This window comes from Anomaloglossus baeobatrachus, unplaced genomic scaffold (assembly GCF_048569485.1).
Source record: "Anomaloglossus baeobatrachus isolate aAnoBae1 unplaced genomic scaffold, aAnoBae1.hap1 Scaffold_139, whole genome shotgun sequence".
In the NCBI taxonomy this organism is placed as follows: domain Eukaryota; kingdom Metazoa; phylum Chordata; class Amphibia; order Anura; family Aromobatidae; genus Anomaloglossus; species Anomaloglossus baeobatrachus.
In genome coordinates, this window is record NW_027441909.1 from 58001 (window position 1) to 74446 (window position 16446).

General features: G+C 47.8%; 1 pseudogene; it reads right to left on the reverse strand.

Annotated features, from left to right (window-relative positions):
• LOC142260607 (germinal-center associated nuclear protein-like) overlaps positions 1-16446 on the reverse strand; it is an 88209-nt pseudogene that overhangs the window by 12242 nt on the left and 59521 nt on the right.

Here is a 16446-nt window from a genome sequence, read left to right on the forward strand (position 1 = left end):
AGGAAAGGATAGGAAGGAGCAACTGTCTGCAACCGTAAAAAACCCTAATATATACCAGCACTTCTGATATGGAAAAATCCTGAGGTCATACAATCTCTCCCCCACTGTATCAGCACTCTGATGATACTGGGATCCAAAAACAGTAATACAGATGAGGGACTGAATTAATGCCAAGCATGACAAACACAATACCTTGCAGAATCATGGAGCTAAGTATACAGACACTTCTTGGTGGAATGGGATCATTCCCTGCTGGAACTCAACACAGACAAAATAGGAATCAAGCGTTAGTATCAAAGCAGAAAAAAACAACAAGAAAATGGAAATCTGACCCTGATTGCCAGTCTTTCACAGGTGTGTGGCTTTCATTCCACAAATCAACTGCTCCGCCAGCACGGACCACAAGAGGGAGCCCCAAACTGGAAAATGTATTTACAAACACTATGCACACTTCTGACAACCAGGTCTTTCTGATCGAATAGTGGTGGTACCAGGGCTACACAGGTTAAAAAAATAAAAAAAAAAAAAGGCTGCTCACACCGCTGTCCAACATGTCTATCTGATCTAATACTGGTGGTACCAAGGGTACGGAGGTAAAAAAAAGGCTACTCACACTGCTCTCCACCCTGTCTGTACTGAAATTGGAGACATCAGGAGTGCTGAGGAAAAAAGAGACTGATCACACTGCTGTCTACCAGGTCTATCTGCTCTATTATTGTTGGTACCATGGGTGCTGAAGTAAGAAGATGCTGCTCACACTACTGTCCAACATGTATATCTGATATAATACTGGTGGTAGCAGAAGCACTGAGATAAGAAGAAGCTGCTCACACTGCTGTCCACCAGGTTTATCCGATCGAATACTGGTGATACTAAGGATACTGAGGTAAGAAGAGGCTTCTCACACTGCTGTACACCATCTTTCCCTCCTATCTCCAGTATTCGGTAAGAATATCCAAGGTAAGCACCTCCTCCTACATATGAAGAGATGGGCAGAGCTTCCTACTGCACATGCTCAGACACCAGTACTATTACGATTTTAGCACTGGTTTTACTGACTATAACATTATGGCAGATATTTTAATGTACTGTAGTGATTGCCTCAACGACAGACAACAAAAGTGAGAATTGCTATATATGAGTGTTTAAGAATAGCTACATAGATAAAAAGAACCTGCAGATAAAAAAGCGCAATAGGGTCTTACCCTGACAGACAGGGGGTGATAAAGCAGATGATCCTACTCACCAAAGATGGTTGTGAAAGGCACAACTCCTGTAACAGCATAAATCCGGATCAAAGGCAGCAGTACACCAGGTGGCTGATAACAGAGAGAAATTGTGGAATGGGGCTTTGTAAACCACGCCAAAGATCACTGATGAAATCTTGGATTAATGTAAACTTTTTATTCTTGCACAGGTTTACGCGTTTCAGGAGACTCTGCTCCCACAATTTCTCTCTGTTATAAGAATAGCTACATAACATTTTTTATTTTTTTAATTCATAGAGAACCTTTGTAAGTAATAATTCCATTTATTGTCCTAATTTTTTTTTCTTTCAGTTTTCTTGACACAAGTTTAAATATATAGCTGTTATCCATCTGACGGCCTCACCTTTACACAAACATTCACTCGAACTGGGCGTCCTCCTTGAGACTCGGAGGAGCTGTACTGGGCAAGTGTCTGAACTTGCTGCTTGGGTTCATCCTCCGGCCTGACACCAGCCCAACTGAACTTGGCCTTTAACCACTTAGAAAGAGAACTGCAAAACAGAGCATAAACTGTGTTAAAGGGTGTTCTGTCACTTGTGTTCTACATCAAACAACAGCCATTTACTTACTTTGTGGGATCATCATCATCATTAATTTCAGGGAGGGCAAGAACTACTTTCCAAAAGATGCATTGCTTCCATGAGGGAAGGTGCTTGACAATCAGAGATGGAAGGTCCAGGGGTGTCCACGCAGCATCACTGTATGGCAAGAACATTTAAAAATGTAAAAAACTGATAAATTCCCTTTAAATAAATTCTGTCACCAGGTTTTTGCTACCTCATCTGAAAGCAGCATAAGGTAGGAAAAGACACCCAGAATCCAGCGATGTATCACTTAGTTTACTGGGTTCAATGGCAAGTAAAAAAAGTAAATAGTAGTAGTACATGGAAATAATAAAAGCATACTTGGTTAACATTATTTGATCAAAAAGCATAAAAGCCATCCCACTGAGACAAAGTGTACCCAGTGTACTCTGAGTTTTGTCTGTGAAATGGCTAGTGTAAACATGCTAGTCTATATGTCGACTCATTTTTGGGGGAGGGTTTATTTTGGGTGCAGCAGTAGTGATACAATCAGAATTTTTAGACATAGCATGTAGCAGTTGGACCAGGAGACCTAGTCAAGGCAGTGATAATCTCCTGTTGATAAAACACTTTTTTTCCTTGCTTTTTACAATAATTTATTTTTCAATTAGTTCACACACCATGGTTACCATAAGGTCTTAACCCCTTAATGCTTGATAATGTACTATTACATCATGGAGCATGTCATGGTGTTTGGAAAGGGCTCATGAGCGGAGCTCACTTCACACAATGCAGATTACGGCTATATTCCAGAGCTGGCATCTGTCTTTAACTACAGTAATCAGCATTAATGCAGATCACTGCCATTAACCTCTTAAAATGCCCAGCCATTTGTTTGGGGTGCTCATCAGTTCCCCTTTGAGGTCTAAAGGTCTGTTTAGATGGAACGGTTATGAAAAATGACCACGGCACTTGTTTGTGGTGCCCAAGTAGGATCCAATTCCTTGGTATATACTATATATCAAGGGTATATGGTTCACTTTGTAAGGATTTCAAATATAAAATCACAGCTTTTCTTCAGCAATCTGAGTGCCAAGTCTCTCTTTCATACCATGTTTACATGGAACAACTGTTGGCACTAAACAACCACTATTTAGTAACCATTTACCAATGGGCGGCGCGTAATAGCCTATTCACATAGGTAAACCGCGGTTAACAATGAGCATTAAACAAATTGGTAATAGATCGAATTGCTTCATTTTTTTACGGGAACTTTTTTCTAACTAAAAAGAACTGGGTTAATCAATCAATCTAGGGCTAAGTTCACACTTCCGTTGTTTTCAATCCGTCAGGTCCGTCAGCAACGGATCAGTTGTTTTTTAGATGTCAACTGATGCAACTGATGTGTTTTTCACAGGATTCCTTTCACAGGAATCCTGTGAAAAAACGGATCCGTTGCGTCAGTTACATCCGCTGTGCGTCCGTTTTTTGATGGATCAGTCATGATCCGTTTGTGTTTGGGACAGCCCAGTGGGCGTGCCAAACATGCTGGGCATGCTCAGTAGAGCATGACGGAACCCAGCGCTGGATTCCGTCGTAAGACGGATTACGACGGAATCCAGCACCATAGACATACATTGCAAATGTGACGGATGGCGACGGATTCCTGCGTGGTGCGTAGTTTTCGACGGCCCGAAAAACGTTACATTCTGCGTTGCTCCCTGCCCGGCGGTCAGTCAAAAAACGACGGACCGCGACGCAGCGGACGCAACGCAGGGTCATCAGTCGCAATCCGCCACTAATGCAAGTCTATGGGACACAACGGAATCCGCTAAACGGATTCCGTTGTTTACCATAGCGGCGGATTTCAACTGATACATTTTAGCGGAAATGTGAACTTAGCCTAATGTGCATGGGGACATTATAGATTTTTTTAATTTTATTTTAAACTAAGCGTCTGCCTTTTAATGGCAGCAGATATTCCTAAGGCCCTCATCAGTCTCCCACAATGACAAGAGGAGCGCTACCTAGAAGCATCAGCAGTGTCTGACTGCAGGCCTCAGCAGCGGCCCTTTTCCCAGTCTACAGGTTTATTTCTAAAGCCTCCGTCACATTTAACGACTTACCAGCGATCCCGAAAACAATGCGACCTGATAAGGATCGCTGGTAAGAGCGCTGGGAGGTCGCAGGTGAGATGTCACACAGTCAGATCTTACCAACGATGCATTAACGATCAGCGATCTGTTGCTGCGTCACAGAAACGGTGAGGAACAACGATCTCATTAGCGATCTCGTTGTGTGTGACGGGGCCTTAAGGGATCAGATAATCTGTCACATCTGTCTTTTCTCAAGACTAATTTTATCAGTTATTTCACAGTGAGTGATCAACGCTGGAGGCAGGGGTAACAATGAGAAGGATCTGATAAGTGGACAAAAAAAAAAAAAAGTATTTTTTCTGTTAATCAGATGCCTTACAAAGATTATCACATGGTGTACAATTCTGCTAATTCATACTACAGCTACTCAGTCAACTTAATATACAAACCATAGTAGCTCTTGGAAATAGTGCTGAACCTTCATCTGATGAAATAGCTGTTCCCTGACTTGCTGACACCTGGAGAAGAGGGGACAAAGTCAGTAATTAGATCAAGATATACTGATCATCTATGAGCTATCTGTATATACTGTGGTTAAAGAGAATCTGTCACCAGGTTTTTGCTCTCGCATCTGAGAGCAGCATAACGTAGAGACAGAGACCCTGATTCCAGCGATGTGTCACTTACTGAGCTGTTTGCTATCATTATGATATAATCAATGTTTTCTCTGCTGCAGATCTAGCAGTTATACAGACCTCATGGATGTGCTGGACTACCTGAAGCATGCCAAGTAGACCTCTAATGATAAAATCACTGTTTAATCAGCAGTAGATTATCAAAACTGCACTAAACAGCTCAGTAAGTGACATCGCTGGAATCAGGATCTCTGTCTCTACATTATGCTGCTCTCAGATTAGGTGGCAAAAAAGAGAATTTTGTTTACTTACCGTAAATTCTTTTTCTTATAGTTCCGTCTTGGGAGACCCAGACCTTGGGTGTATAGCTTCTGCCTCCGGAGGACACACAAAGTACTACACCTAAAAGGTGTATCTCCTCCCTCTGAGCCTATACACCCCCTGGTGAACCAGTCACAACCAGTTTAGTGCAAAAGCTGAAGGAGAATAGCCACCCACAAGTAGAACAGAGCAAGAGCCGGAACAACCGGAGACTCTGTTCACGACAACAGCCGGTGAAAACACACGGAACAAGGAAATTGCCAACAGGCAACAGGGAGGGTGCTGGGTCTCCCAAGACGGAACTATAAGAAAAAGAATTTACGTTAAGTAAACAAAATTCTCTTTTTCTTTAACGTTCCTTTGGGAGACCCAAACCATGGGACGTTCCAAAGCAGTCCCTGGGTGGGAAATAAACAAAAAAACTAAGAAGTAGGCAGAAACCTAACTTCACAAATGGGCGACAGCCGCCTGAAGGATGCGTCTGCCCAAGCTCGCATCTGCCGAAGCATGAGCATGCACTTGGTAGTGCTTCGAGAAGGTATGCAGGCTAGCCCAAGTGGCAGCCTGACAGACTTGCTGAGCCGTAGCCTGGTGCCGAAAAGCCCAAGAGGCACCGACAGCCCTGGTAGAGTGCGCTTTGAACCCCGGCGGGGGAGTAGCCTGCGAACTTTGGTAGGCGTCCGAAATGGTCGACCTAATCAAACGGGCTAAGGTCGGCTTAGAAGCAGGGAGGCCCTTGCGCCGGACAGAAGGAAGGTAAGGTAATGTCCTGGTTAAGGTGGAAGGGAGAAACCACCTTAGGAAGAAAGTCCGGAGTCGGACGGAGAACCACCTTGTCTTGATGAAAGACTAAAAAGGGTGATTCCGAGGAGAGCGCAGCCAAATCAGAAACTCTCCTGAGAGAAGTTATAGCAACCAGAAAGGCCACTTTCTGTGAGAGACGATACAAAGAAACCTCCCTAAGGGGCTCAAAGGGGGGTTTCTGCAAGACCGTGAGAATCAAGTTAAGGTCCCAGGGGTCCAAGGGCCGCCGGTAAGGCGGGATGATGTGAGACGCGCCCTGCATGAAGGTGCGGACCTGAGCCAGCCGAGCGAGGCGCCGCTGAAACAGGATTGACAGGGCCGAAACCTGTCCCTTGAGAGAGTTGAGGGACAGACCTAGCTGCAGACCGGACTGTAGAAAAAACAGAAGGGTCGGCAAGGAGAATGGCCAAGGAGAATGGCCGGTAGAGCGACACCAGGACAGGAAAATTTTCCAAGTCCTGTGATAGACCTTAGCGGACGAAGACTTACGGGCCCGAGTCAGTGGAGATGACTTCAGGGGGAATACCAGAAGCCGTCAAAATCCAGGACTCAAAAGCCACGCCGTCAATTTGAGGACCGCAGAATTCGGGCGGAAGAACGGACCTTGCGAGAGTAGGTCTGGACGGTCCGGGAGAGGACACGGCATCTCTACGGACAGTTGGGGCAGGTCCAGATACCAAGCTCGCCTGGGCCAGTCCGGTGCAATGAGGATGACTCGACGACCCTCCATTCTGATCTTGCGCAGGACTCTGGGCAAGAGAGCTAGAGGGGGAAACACGTAGGACAGACGAAACTGGGACAAGTCCTGAACCAGAGCGTCCGCGGCGAAGGCCTGAGGATCGTGGGAGCGAGCCACGTAGACAGGAACTTTGTTGTTGTGACGGGATGCCATTAGGTCCACGTCCGGAGTGCCCCATTTGCGGCAGATCGACTGAAATACTGCCGGGTGCAGGGACCACTCGCCACCGTCCACGCTTTGACGGCTGAGATACTCTGCCTCCCAGTTGTCCACGCCTGGGATGTGGACTGCAGATATGGTGGACCTGGAGTCCTCCGCCCATTGAAGAATGCGTTGTACCTCCATCATTGCCAGGCGGCTGCGTGTCCCGCCTTGATGGTTGATGTAGGCAACCGCTGTCGCGTTGTCTGACTGGACTCGAATGTGCCTGCCCGACAGCAGATGGTGAAATGCTAGGAGAGCTAGAAGTACGGCTCTGATTTCCAGCACATTGATTGAAAGGGCTGACTTGGACGGAGTCCAAGTGCCCTGTGCTCTGTGGTGGAGACATACCGCTCCCCAGCCGGATAGACTGGCATCCGTGGTGAGAATCACCCAGGACGGGGCCAGGAAGGAGTGCCCTTGGGACAGGGAGAGGGGCCGAGGCCACCACTGAAGAGAGCTCTTGGTCCGTGGCGATAGAGCCACTGACTTGTGTAGCCACTGACTTGTGTAAGGAGGAAGGCCGCTTGTCCCAACAGCGGAGAATGTCCAGCTGCAGGGGACGCAGATGGAACTGGGCAAAGGGAACAGCCTCCATGGACGCCACCATTTGACCCAGCACCTGCATCAGACGCCTGAGGGTATAACGGCGGGACCTCAGGAGAGAGCGCACCGCCAACTGGAGTGACAGCTGTTTGACTAAGGGCAACTTCACAAGTACCAGCAGAGTCTCGAACTGCATCCCTAGGTACGTGAGACTCTGGGTCGGAGTCAGAGTGGATTTGGGAAGATTGACAAGCCACCCGAATTGGGCTAGAGTGCTGAGAGTGAGCGAGACACTCCGCTGACAGTCTGCGCTGGATGGCGCTTTGACTAGAAGGTCGTCCACGTAGGGGAGCACTGCCAACCCCTGAAGGTGCAGAACCGCAATCACGGCTGCCATGACCTTGGTGAAAACCCGAGGGGCCGTGGCTAACCCGAAGGGGAGAGCCACGAATTGGAAATGATCGTCTCCTATTGCAAAGCGTAGCCAACGCTGGTGTGAAACCGCAATGGGCACATGTAGATAGGCATCTCTGATGTCGATGGACGCCAGGAAATACCCTTGGGTCATTGAGGCAATAACTGATCGCAGGGACTCCATGCGAAAGTGCCGCACCCGAACATGCTTGTTGAGAAGCTTGAGATCCAGGATGGGCCTGAAGTTACTGTTCTTTTTGGGAACTAGGAAGAGGTTTGAGTAGAAACCTCTGAACCGTTCCCGGGCGGGAACTGGTACAACTACTCCGTTGGCCTGCAAGGCTGCCACGGCCTGTGAAAAGGCGGCGGCCCTGGAGCAGGGGGGAGTTGAGAGAAAAAATCTGTTTGGCGGGCTGGAAGAAAATTCTATCCTGTAGCCGTGGGAGATGATATCTCTCATCCACAGATCGGAGACTTGTTGAAACCAAGCGTCGCCAAAGTGGGAGAGCATGCCACCGACTAAGGACGTGGCTGGATCGGACAGAGTCACGAGGAGGCTGCCTTAGTGGCAGGACCTCCTGCGGTCTTCTGCGGACGCGCTCTGGAGCGCCAGTTGGATTTCTGGTCCTTGGCTGAGTTAGCGGACGAGGCGGAGGGCTTAGAGGACGACCAGTTGGAGGAACGAAAGGAGCGAAACCTCGACTGAATCCTACCCTGGGCAGGTTTCCTGGTCTTGGTTTGTGGCATGGAAGTACTCTTCCCGCCAGTAGCCTCTTTAATAATTTCATCCAGCTGTTCACCGAACAGCCGGGAACCAGCAAAAGGGAGCCCAGCAAGGTACTTCTTTGAAGAAGCATCTGCCTTCCACTCTCGAAGCCACAAGGTCCTGCGGATAACGAGGGAATTAGCCGAAGCCACCGCAGGGCGGTGAGAAGCCTCCAGCATGCCAGACATGGCATAAGAAGAAAAAGCTGAAGCTTGAGAAGTTAAGGCAACCATCTCGGGCATAGATTCCCTGGTGAGGGAATGCATCTCCTCCAGACTAGCAGAGATGGCTTTGAGGGCCCACACTGCTGCAAAAGTTGGAGAAAACGCGACCCCCACCGCTTCATACACAGATTTGGCCAGAAGGTCAATCTGACGGTCAGTGGCATCCTTAAGGGAAGTGCCATCAGCCACCGACACAACGGTCCGGGCTGAGAGCCTAGACACCGGAGGGTCTACCTTTGGGGAGTGAGCCCACTCCTTGACCACCTCAGGTGGAAAGGGAAAACGGTCATCAGAACCACGCTTTGGGAAGCGTTTGTCAGGATTGGCCCTGGGTTTGGTCACAGCGGCCTGAAAACTGGAGTGGTTAAAGAACACACTCTTTACTCTCTTAGGCGAGGTAAACTGGTGCTTTTCTGCCAGAGAGGGTTGCTCCTCTGATACTGGCGGATTGAGATCCAGTACAGAATTAATGGAAGCAATCAAGTCACTAAGTTCTGAGTCACCCTCAGAAAGATCAATGGGGCACATGGAGTTAGCCTCCGAGCCCCCTGTATAGGCATCCTCCTCATCCTGCGAGTCCTCAGCCCTTGAATCAGAGCCACGGGATGAGGAGGGAGAGGGAACCCTGCGGAGCCTCTTAGACGGACGGGGTCCGTGCCCTGATGATGAATCCTCTGTGAGCTCCAGTCCTAAAGGCCCCTTAGCAAGAGCAGTAGAGGCACCCTGTGAAGGGGGCTGATGCATATTCATCAAAGTCCTGAACAGAAGTCCCATGGACTCAGCAAATTACTGGGAGATAGACCTAGAAAAGGACTCTACCCAGGCCGGGGGTTCAGCCACATGTGCAGGAGCAGCCTGAGAGACCACTGGGGCCAAGACCCCAGGCCGTGGCACCTCCAAGTTAGAGCAGACCTCACAATGTGGATAGGTGCTCGCTTCAGGCAGCGGAAGCTTACATGCAGCACATACAGTATAAAGCTTTGGAGCCTTGCTCCTTGTGTGAGACATGCTGCCTGAGTGGGGGGAAACAGCTTCTATAAAGGGAATGAATCCCAGGGAGAATATAGCAGAGGTCCACAACCGGAGACCGGCTGTGGCTTACCAGACCGCTGGAAGCGGTGTTGTGTGCCCTCCAGATCCCGAAGCCCGGACCCCCAATGCACAGCACCTCAGCAGGGATGCAGAGTGCAGGACGGGCCAGAACAGAGTGAAACCTGCCCAAGAAAATGGCCGCCGGAGCGAAGAGAGGGGGCGGAACCTTGGGCGTCCCTGTAGGAAGGGCGGAATCTGGAGGGCCATAGAGGCCTGCAGGGGGGGAGTCGCACACAAGCAGTGAGGAGGGTCCCTCCCCTGTGCAGGACGGCCACCGGGAGGGGCCATGCCTGTCCCTCAGCATGAGTGACATGTGAGGGCAGGTAACAGAAACTAGGCCTCCGGCGAAGCCGGGGCCTAAATTTAAGCAGCGAGGCCGACTCGCAGGCACCATCGACGCGGTTCTCGAGCGAAAAGCCAGAGGACCGGCCGGAAATGCTAAAAAACACACAGTAAACACACTCTCCCCCCACAATAAATGACAGGGACCCCCAACATATGAACGTCTCAAGATACTTAGCTGCTGAGACGCAGGGCCAGGTCCCTGGGGGTGAGTGCTCTGGTCCAGCAGGGTCCTCAAGGGGCTGTGGCCGGAGACCGGTCTCCTGCCAGGCATGGAGACCGTGCTGGCTCCCACTTCAATCCAGAGCCCAGGAGGGATGGTGAAGGAGCATGGCATGTAAGGCTCCAGCCTTGGAAATCAACCTTACAACACCACCGACAAAGTGGGGTGAGAAGGGACATGCCGGGAGTCCAGACGAGGACCCGCATTTCTTCAATCTTCTTCCAAAAGAAGGAAAAAAAGGAAAAAATCATATGAGAACGCATGTGTTGATACACAAAGCGAAAAACTGGTTGTGACTGGTTCACCAGGGGGTGTATAGGCTCAGAGGGAGGAGCTACACCTTTTAGGTGTAGTACTTTGTGTGTCCTCCGGAGGCAGAAGCTATACACCCAAGGTCTGGGTCTCCCAAAGGAACGTTAAAGAAAACCTGGTGACAGATTTCCCTTAAGTTAAATCTATAATAAGATGGGAGTTTTCTACTATTTCTCTAAGCAGTAATATTCTATTAGTTATGTCAACATGTTTTGTTTTTTTGTTTTTTTTGCATTAAAAGACCAATGAGCCTACCTGGTAAAGGAAACGCTTAATTTTCCAGCATGACCCAGGTTAACAATTCCTTTAGACAAATTCTGTATATCGTGGGTATCCGCACTGGGAAGCAAAGCTTTTAGTGTACCACCACGTCCTACAGAACCAGGTGCTGCTGGAAACGCACGCATTTGTCGTCTCAATTTCTTACGTGCAGCTAAAACTTCCCGCCATCTGAAAACAAAAGATAACATTAGTAATGAGATATTACAGGAAAAATATGCAAATTACGTTTGCAAATGAAAAAGACCCAACGAACCTCTGGATATATTTGCTGCAACATTGCATCTCATAAAGAGTTTCTCTAGCTATATGGAATATCTCCTCATCCACGAATTGCTTAACATGCTCGTTACAGACAATCTGAGAGCAGCGTAATATGCGGTTATTGTGGTCAAGCTGCACGGCTTTCCTGAAACAAAAAAATCATGAAATAAAGAGGGAAGAAGAAGTATTAGATTGTTCTGTTCAGCCGATAAAGGGGAATCCGCTAACTATAATGCACATGGAGCCTAATTATTTGCACTCATTTAGTCTAGGCATCTATAAATAGGGAATAATAGAGAACACATTTTGCCTTGGGGGGAAGGGGGTCACACATAGTTCTTAGGGTAAGTTCACACAGTGCGTTTTCCACTGCGTTTTTCAGGTGCGTTTTTGGCCTCAAAACTGCATGACTTTGCTTCCCCAGCAAAGTCTATGAGTTTTCATTTTTGCTGTTCGCACACAACTTTTTTTTTAAGCTGCGTTTTTGAGCTTAAAAAAAAACAAACAAAAAACGGACATGTCAATTCTTTCCTGCGTTTTTCTGCGTTTTCCCCCCATGCAATGCATTGGAAAAACGCAGGGATCAAAAATGCAGCAAAACGCAGCCAAAAACGCACCAAATCGCGGTAAAAACGCATGCGTTTTTTTGCTGCGGGTGCGTTTTTGTGCGTTTTTAGCGGCCAAAAACGCATAAAAACACAGCGTCAAAAAAACACAGCGTGTGCACATAGCCTAAAAAAGGCTGCTGGCACAGAGATATCTGAAAACACTCACTGGAGCTCTTTCTTGCATATTTTCTGGATATTCTCTTGAACAACATCATTTATGAGGTTAACACATTGAGATTGGGCCTCCAGAGAAAGAAGTCGCTCTCTTTCTTGAATCCTCCTGTTGTAAAATTCAAGAAATAATAATAATAATAATAGAGGATATTGTCATAACTAACATGCTAAAATAAAGTACAAAGAATGTAAAAATGCCGCATCTTACCTTTCTTCTTCTGCCTTCCTTCGTTTTTCCTCTTTCACTCTTCCAATCTCTGCCTTTATTTCTTCTTCTGCGACATTTCTTGAAAGATTCAGTACGAGATCTGCAAGCAGCTGATCAGCAACTATAGATGACTCACTTAAAGGAACACAGGAAAATGATGAGAATTATTTATTTGAGCATGACAAATATTCAATTAATTAGAACCAACTTTGAATACATTCACTGTAATACGATCTGACGTTAAATAGGACCGAAATAGTTGCCATAAATATTTTTTTTAACCTGGTGTAAATGCCGCTGTTCTCCTTAATATGGCGATGTTTATATTTTGCAACTGCATCTGACCTCCCCAGATACATAGTCCCTTCTTCACTGTATGTAAATCAATTCTAGTTAGCCAAATGGGAGTGGTCATCTCTTCTGTATGGCAATCTTAAGATGACCATGCCCAGTTGGCTAAGCGGGCAAGCAGAGACCAAATATCAGGAACAGAAAGGCGCATGAGCAAAAATTAAACAATGCCAGACTCAGGAGAGCAACGGCATTTACAACAGGTGTAAAAAAAAAAAAAAATAAATCTAGATCTATTTATTTTTTTTTTTTACCTGGTGTAAACGCCGTTGATCTCCTGAATCTGGCACTGTTTAATGTTTGCTCATGTGCCTCTCTGTTCCTGATATTTGGTCCTGAGATATGTGTGTAGTAATATATACATACATACATACACAGCTCTGTCAAAAATTAAGAGACCACTGCAAAATTGTCAGTTTTTCTGATAATTCTCTTTATAGGTATATTTTTGAGTAAAGAAGGGAATTTTGTTTACTTACCGTAAATTCCTTTTCTTCTAGCTCCTATTGGGAGACCCAGACAATTGGGTGTATAGCTTCTGCCTCCGGAGGACACACAAAGTATTACACTTAAAAGTGTAACCCCTCCCTCTGCCTATACACCCTCCCGTGCATCACGGGCTCCTCAGTTTTGGTGCAAAAGCAGGAAGGAGGAAACATAAATTGGTCTAAGGCAAATTCAATCCGAAGGATGTTCGGAGAACTGAAGACCATGAACCAAAAGAACAATTCAACATGAACAACATGTGTACCACAAAAGAACAACCAGCCCGAAGGGTACAGGGGCGGGTGCTGGGTCTCCCAATAGGAGCTAGAAGAAAAGGAATTTACGGTAAGTAAACAAAATTCCCTTCTTCTTTGTCGCTCCATTGGGAGACCCAGACAATTGGGACGTCCAAAAGCAGTCCCTGGGTGGGTAAAAGAATACCTCGATAAAAAGAGCCGACACGACTCCCTCTTACAGGTGGGCAACCGCCGCCTGAAGGACTCGCCTACCTAGACTGGCGTCTGCCGAAGTATAGGTATGCACTTGATACTGCTTCGTGAAAGTGTGCAGACTAGACCACGTAGCTGCCTGACACGCCTGCTGAGCCGTCGCCCGGTGCCGCAATGCCCAGGACGCACCCACGGCTCTGGTAGAATGGGCTTTCAGCCCCAAAGGAAGCGGAAGCCCCGAAGAACGGTAAGCTTCAAGAATCGGTTCCTTGATCCACCGAGCCAAGGTTGACTTGGAAGCCTGCGAACCCTTACGCTGGCCAGCGACAAGGACAAAGAGCGCCTCTGAACGGCGCAGGGGCGCTGTGCGAGACACGTAGAACCGGAGTGCTCTCACTAGATCTAATGAGTGCAAATCCTTTTCACATTGGTGAATTGGATTAGGGCAAAATGAAGGTAAGGAGATATCCTGATTGAGATGAAAAGGAGATACAGCCTTAGGGAGAAATTCCGGAACAGGACGCAGAACCACCTTATCCTGGTGAAAAACCAGGAAGGGGGCTTTGCATGACAGCGCTGCAAGCTCCGACACTCTTCGGAGTGATGTAACTGCCACTAGAAATGACACCTTCTGCGAAAGACGTGATAAAGAGACATCCCGCAGCGGCTCGAAAGGTGGTTTCTGAAGAGCCGTTAGCACCCTGTTAAGGTCCCAGGGTTCCAGCGGGCGCTTGTAAGGTGGGACTATGTGGCAAACTCCCTGCAGGAACGTGCGGACCTGCGGAAGCCTGGCCAGGCGCTTTTGAAAAAATACGGAGAGCGCCGATACTTGTCCCTTGAGAGAGCCAAGTGACAAACCCTTGTCCATTCCGGATTGAAGGAAGGAAAGAAAAATGGGTAAGGCAAAAGGCCAGGGAGTAAAACCATTATCAGAGCACCAGGACAGGAAAATCCGCCAAGACCTGTAATAGATCTTGGCGGACGTCGGTTTCCTGGCCTGTCTCATAGTGGCAATGACATCCTGAGATAACCCTGAAGACGCTAGGAGCCAGGACTCAATGGCCACACAGTCAGGTTGAGGGCCGCAGAATTCAGATGGAAAAACGGCCCTTGTGACAGCAAGTCTGGGCGGTCTGGAAGCGCCCACGGCTGACCCACCGTGAGATGCCACAGATCCGGGTACCACGACCGCCTCGGCCAGTCTGGAGCGACGAGAATGGCGCGGCGGCAGTCGGACCTGATCTTGCGTAGTACTCTGGGCAGCATCGCCAGAGGAGGAAATACATAAGGCAGTCGAAACTGTGACCAATCCTGAACTAATGCGTCCGCCGCCAGAGCTCTGTGATCTTGAGACCGTGCCATGAATGCCGGGACTTTGTTGTTGTGCCGTGACGCCATGAGTCCGGCGTTCCCCAGCGGCGACAGATCTCTCGAAACACTTCTGGGTGCAGAGACCATTCCCCCGCATCCATGCCCTGACGACTGAGAAAATCTGCTTCCCAGTTTTCTACGCCCGGTATGTGAACTGCGGAGATGGTGGAGGCTGTGGCTTCCACCCACTGCAGAATTCGCCGGACTTCCTGGAAGGCTTGACGACTGCGAGTGCCGCCTTGGTGGTTGATGTATGCGACGGCAGTGGCGTTGTCCGACTGGATACGGATCTGCCTGCCCTCCAGCCACTGATGGAAAGCCAATAGGGCTAGATACACTGCCCTTATCTCCAGAACATTGATCTGAAGGGAAGACTCTAACGGAGTCCAGGTTCCCTGAGCCCTGTGGTGGAGGAACACCGCTCCCCACCCTGACAGGCTCGCGTCCGTGGTGACCACAGCCCAGGTTGGGGGCTCCTTCCACACAAAGCATAAAACTGAGGAGCCCGTGATGCACGGGAGGGTGTATAGGCAGAGGGAGGGGTTACACTTTTAAGTGTAATACTTTGTGTGTCCTCCGGAGGCAGAAGCTATACACCCAATTGTCTGGGTCTCCCAATGGAGCGACAAAGAAATGTAAATTGCTCTTTTAATCTATAAACTACTGACAACGTCTCCGAATTTCCAAGCAATAAATTTTATATTTATTTTCTGAAAATGAGAAGTGGTCAAAATAATAAAATAATGCACATTGCTTTCAGACCTCAAATAATGCAAAGAAAACAAGTTCATAATCATATAGAAACAACAATACTAATGTTTTAACTCAGGAAGAGTTTAGAAATCAATATTTTGTGGAATAACTGATTTTTTAATCACAGCTTTCATGCGTCTTGGCTGCTTTCCACCAGTCTTTCACAATGCTTTTGGGTGACCTTATGCCACTCCTGGTGAAAAATGTATGCAGTTTTTCTTTGTTTGATGGATTGCGACTATCCATCTTCCTCTTGATTACATTCCAGAGGTTTTCAATGGGGTTCCGGTCTGGAGATTTGGCTGGCCATGACAGGGTTTTGATGTGGTGTTCCTTCATCCCCACATTGACTGACCTAGCTGTGTGGCATGACGCATTGTCCTGCTGGAAAAAACAGTCCTCAGTGTTGGGGAACATTACCTGAGCAGAAAGAAGCAACTGGTTTTCCAGGATAATCTTGGTGCGGCTTGATTCACACGTCCTTCGCAAAGTTTATGCTGCCCAATCCCAGCCTTGCTGAAGCATCCCCAGATCATCTCTGATCCTCCACTAAACTTCACAGTGAGTGCAAGACACTGTGGCTTGTACGCCTCTCCAGGTCTCCGTCTAACCATTAGACTACCAGGTGTTGGGCAAAGCTGAAAACTAGACTCATCAAAGAAGATTACCTTACTCCAGGACACTATGCTCCAATTGGTCAGAATAAACTTTGCGAAGGACGTATGAATCAAGCCGCATACAAGGTTACCCTCTAAAAACAGTTGCTTCCTTCTGCTCAGCCGATGTTCCCCAACTCTGAGGACTGTTTTTTCAGCAGGACAATGTGCCATGCCACACAGCTAGGACAATCAATGTGTGGATGAAGGAGCACCACATTAAAACCCTGTCATGGCCAGCCCAATCTCCAGACCTGAACCCCATTGAAAACCTCTGGAATGTAATCAAGAGGAAGATGGATAGTCACAAGCCATCAAACAAAGAAGAACTGCTTACATT